Here is a 4969-nt window from a genome sequence, read left to right as displayed (position 1 = left end):
CTGCCATCTTTATCCCAGGAGAGATGGACTCTAAGGGTACGTCTCCATTGCAGTGTAAGCCCAGGTCTGGCACGCTGTGCTCAAAGCAGCACCCTCGAAGCCCCATATTCACCACTCTCATATAATGATGACATGGTTTGTACAAAGTCTGCCTGGTGAGGTGTCATTTCAAAAGTCTTGATCTGTTGAACATTAATATCGTGTTGGATTGTGTGTGCTCGCATTGGTTGGGAAGTTATGAAGTTTGGTCTGTGTGTGTTACTGAGATATGTTATGAGGTTGGGAAATGCCCCCACCAGCCTTTCAGGTGTGACAAGGGAGGAGCCAGACTCGCTGCTGGCCCATTGAAGGGATCCACACTCCCAAGGACTAGCCCAGGAACCGTGTACAATGCAGGCTTCTCCGAGATAGCACAGAGACAATGGACACTGCTTGACTCACATCGTGGCAAAGGAGCTTCCTAGCAAGTTGGAAGAAACTATGAAAGAGGGGAAGAGACATCATGACTTGGCCTCTCTCCGCCACAACTCAGCTGGTGGAAACACACCTGGAGGACAAAGACTGAACTGATTCAGAAATCAGAAGAGAATAATAACAATAATACTTGCAAACCAAAGTCCCCAAACAGACTAGTATTGGTTTTTCAGCAGAAAATTTTCAGTTTGGGGAATTTTGTTTTCTCAGTCAGACCTTGCCAAGGGAAGCAGGGAGAAAATGTTTGAGTTGCCTCCTTCAGAACAGCTTGGCCTGGACACTAGCTCTGGTTCACTGCTCTCGCCTTGCATGGGTTGAGGGTATTTTAATAATTTGGGCAGGTCCCAGGGTGTTTGGGGGAGATGATGAGGATGTTCCCTTTGGAGAAAAAAACTAAGAAATACAGCACTAGAGAATTTTTTTTTAAAGAAATCTGGGATTTAGACATTTTATTTAAAGCAAGGGAGTTCTGAGTTTCTGTTTGCAAGAAGCAACATTGTTTGATCTGTCACTGTACCAAAAGGGAACATGGTTGTCTACAAAGGAGGGGTAATGACTAAATGCATCTGATGAGGATGTGTAAAAGCAACAAAGAATCCTGTGGCACCTTATAGACTAACAGACGTTCTGCAGCATGAGCTTTCGTGGGTGAATACCCACTTCTTCAGATGCAAGTGGTGGAAATTTCCAGGGGCAGGTTTATATATGCAAGCAAGAAGCAAGCTAGAGATAACGAGGTTAGTTCAATCAGGGAGGATGAGGCCCTGTTCTAGTAGTTGAGGTGTGAAAACCAAGGGAGGAGAAACACTGATGAGGATGGGATTTGAACCCATGCATGCAGAGCACAATGGATTAGTAGTCCATCACCTTAACCACTCACCCACCTCATCTGAGCTGTCAAGTAACAGACAGGAGGAGAAATCTAAGGCCAGCAGAGCTAGGGACACTAAGGAGTTTTTAAATACTAAGCGGAAGCAGGGGCTGAATGAGCTCCCCCCTCACATCTAGTGAGGAGCTGGGGGAAAGACTTCAGGAACAGACCGTGTTTGCATAGACACACCTACTCTGCCTAGCTATGCAGCAGGATGGGGCTGCTTTCCCAAAATGACCAGTTTTGTCTGGTGGCGGGTTACAAATCACTTTAGGATTGAGTGGAATGAAATGTTATTATCCTTCCTGCGTGAGTGAAGGGCAGCAGAACATACCTAGTCTGTCCTGATGGTGGGGTGGGTGGGTGAGGAATAGCTTTTATTGGACTGCATAGAAGTGATTGAGAACATCACCCTAAACCAGTGATTCCCCAAACATTTCACACTGTGCCCTCTTATCCATGGCTGTGACCCCTTGGAAGCCGCAGTCAAGAACCGAGGGTGGGAGTGGGGCTGTTGCTTGCTGGGGAGAGGGGTGCAGACAGGGGAAAAGGGGTCGAGGCCGAGCTAGGAGCCAGAGGCCCAGGCTGAGGGTGGGGCTGGGGAAGAGCTGGGGCAGAGTGGGGCTGAGTGCTGCTCCCTCCATGGGGGCTGGCTTAGGCCCTGAGGTGTCCCCATGAATGTTCCTCTGTGTCCCCCTAGGAGTCACACCCCACTTTTTGGGAACCACTGAACCCTACTCGCTAAGCAGGGGCTAGTGATGCCAAAGCCCAGGGAAAAGGAGAACACGTGCGGGGCCCCCAGCACTGGAGCCATGTGAAGGGGCTGCAGGAGAGGGGCAATGGCTGGTGGCCCAGGGAGTTAAGGGCAAAGGGGGCACAGGAGGGGGCAGGAGTTAGGGGTGAAGGAGGCACAAGGGCTGGGAGTGCAGGAGCTAGCGGTAAAGGGGGAGTGGGGATTGTCCAGGGGCAATGGGGAAGTGCCAAAGTACAAGCTTTGCCCAGGGCACCATTTTCCCTAATGCTGGTCTGAGCAAACAATTGGAAATGACCCTTCAGTTAGAACAGAACCATAGTGTAGAAAAGCCTTTTGGTTAAGTGGTGGTGGCTGAGGGCTTAGGAAAAGCAACTGGGTGTCTTTCTGTGGAGGTTTGATTCTTACCTGCTAGGCAAGGCTGGTGTGTGGTGTCTCCACGGCTCTATTTTCAGTGTCTGATCTGCCACAGGGACCCAAGTCTAGACATATTCAGAGGCTCTATGCCAGGGTTTCTCAAACTTCCTATCACCGCAACCCCCTTCTGCCAAAAAAATACTTACTACATGGCCCTGGAAAGAGGGACCAGGCCCCTCCACACTGAGCAGAGGCAGGGGAGACAAAGCCTGAGCCCTGCCCCAGTTAGGGAGGACAAAACCAGAGCTTGAAGGATTCAGCTCTGGCTGGTGGGACTCAGACTTTTGGTTTCAGCCCCAGGCACCAACAAGTCTAATGCCAGCCCTGGTGACCCCATTAAAACAGGGTTATGACCCACTTTGGGGTCCTGACTCTCAGTTTGAGAACCACTGCTCTATGCTGATGGGAGAGAGTTTTCCTGTGGGTGCAGTTAATCCACTTCCCAAGAGGTGGCAGCTATGTCAGTGGGAGAAGCTATATCGGTGGGTGTGCAAGCTGTGGTGTTTACCACATTTAAGAAGTTTAATCAAACCCCATTTTTAAAACCACCTGTGTTCTGGGAATGGCAAAGGTGCTCGATGAAGCAGGGTCTGTCCTTCAAAGTCCTGGAGATCACAATTCCACTTTACTGATGTGATGGGGGTATAGCTCAGTGGTAGTGTACTTTACTATTGATCAAGTGGTACTTGGTTCAAACCACAGTGCTCTCTTATAACTTTCTTTTAAAAAAAGGAAAACATTTTCATTTCCATTCTCCATTATGTTCAGGAGCTCCACTATATGTGGATGCTTAATATGAATTTAAACACTCAACATTTTGCTGTCCAAATGCATAAAACCCTAGCAAAGTTGTCCATCAGCTGAAATCAGTCCAATCCTCTAAGTGTCTACTTTATGTTTTCATCAATTAAACAAAGGGATCATAGGAATGTACATTTGCAGATCCCTCTTCTCCAGGGGCTGTGCTGTGCAGAAGAACAAGAACCACATCCATCTGCAGTTCAGGAGTCTGATGACCAAAGAGCCAACAAATGTTCTGAGGGCTGGAGAAAAATGCCTTCTAGTGAGCTAATGAACGAGCTCAACCTGTTTCGCTTATCAAAAGAAGATTGAAAGGTGACTTCATTGAAGTGTTTAAGGGCCTTAATGGAGACAAAAGATTGGGTATTAAAGGGCTCTTTAATCTAGCAGAGAAAGGCATAACAAGACCCAATGGCTGGAAGGTGAAAAAAGACAAATTCATATTAGAAATAAGACACAAATATTCAACAGCGAGGATGATTCACCACAGGAACAAGCTACCAAGGAAAGTGGTGGATTTGCCATCTCCTGATGTCATTTAATGAAGACTAGATGCCTTTCTGGAATGTATTTGCCCCCAAAGTAGCTCTTGTGTCATACAGGAGGCCTGTGATATGCAGGGGGTCAGATTAGATGCTCTAATGGTCTCTTCTGGCCATAAAGTTGACTAATTTCTGAAAAACTGAGTGTAGCATTGGGAGCAGCGTCTGATGTTTTCCTGTCTAGCCGGCTTGCTTCCTAGAACGAACGCTCCTTGAGTGGGGTGATCCACAGGGAGTAGCTCAAACCTCCAAAGTGCCTGGCCAGAGGCAGGACATTAGCACAGCAAGAGAGGGGTGTGGCAGTGACATCACAAAGAATTTTTGCAGGACCTCAGACTATTGGTCAAAGGTGGTGGGGAGGTGGTGACCTCACAGAGAGATGCTGACATCAGCCAGGCAGGACAGGGGCGAGGGGCCAGGGAAACCTCAGAGACCCCTGTGGCTTTGCTTCAGCAAGTCTCCTTCTCCAGATCTCTCTCTGAAGACAGAGTATTCGGGTTCACGGACGTGAGTGCCAGGAGGAACCTCTTTCAAGTTTTCTCCTTCCCTTTTCCTGATTTTACTAGAAAACAGCCCTCCCTGTTTAGAAGGTAAGAGCCTCCTTGAGGTTTGAAACCTGTTCAGTCTGATCCATCTGGTGACAGTTGAATTATACGCATGGAAAACACGAGTTTAAGGGGGTCGAATTTTATTCTACACCTGGGATTTTGTCCCTTAGAATCACTGGGGACATTGGGGTTTGTCCTTTTTGTTTCATCTTTTCCTTCATCCATCCCTCCCTCCTTTCTCTTTGTCTCTTGCTTCTTTTGTCCTTTCTCCTGTTCCGCTCCCAACACCAGGAGCGGTGTGTGTGTGTTTTGCGGGGGAGTGCTCGGCAGTGTTGAGATGAGTTCCTGTCTGCATCCTGTAAAACTTGCCCATACCGGTATTGCCCTGGCCTCTTCTTTTGTCATTCAGTGTTGAACGCATTCTAAGACAATATGCATCTCCTCACCTTCTGGGGGCGAAGCCAGACTTTAAGGCACCTGCTCCCCTACTTGGTGTAAACTTTGCTTGTGCCAATCAGAAACGGACACAAACAGGTTTTGGGCCCCGTCCCCTATGACACTTCTA

General features: G+C 48.1%; 1 non-coding gene across 1 annotated transcript; it reads right to left on the bottom strand.

The window, feature by feature from the left end:
* Nucleotides 1-1282: 1282 nt before the first annotated feature.
* Nucleotides 1283-1364, bottom strand: TRNAS-ACU. The gene has a single exon. It is a non-coding gene; the product is annotated as a tRNA-Ser (tRNA).
* Between the last annotated feature and the right edge of the window lie 3605 nt (nucleotides 1365-4969).

This window comes from Mauremys reevesii, unplaced genomic scaffold, assembly GCF_016161935.1.
Source record: "Mauremys reevesii isolate NIE-2019 unplaced genomic scaffold, ASM1616193v1 Contig92, whole genome shotgun sequence".
Taxonomy (NCBI): Eukaryota; Metazoa; Chordata; order Testudines; family Geoemydidae; genus Mauremys; species Mauremys reevesii.
The sequence above is the reverse complement of the archived record's forward strand: the minus strand, read 5'-3'. Positions and strand labels throughout refer to the sequence as shown.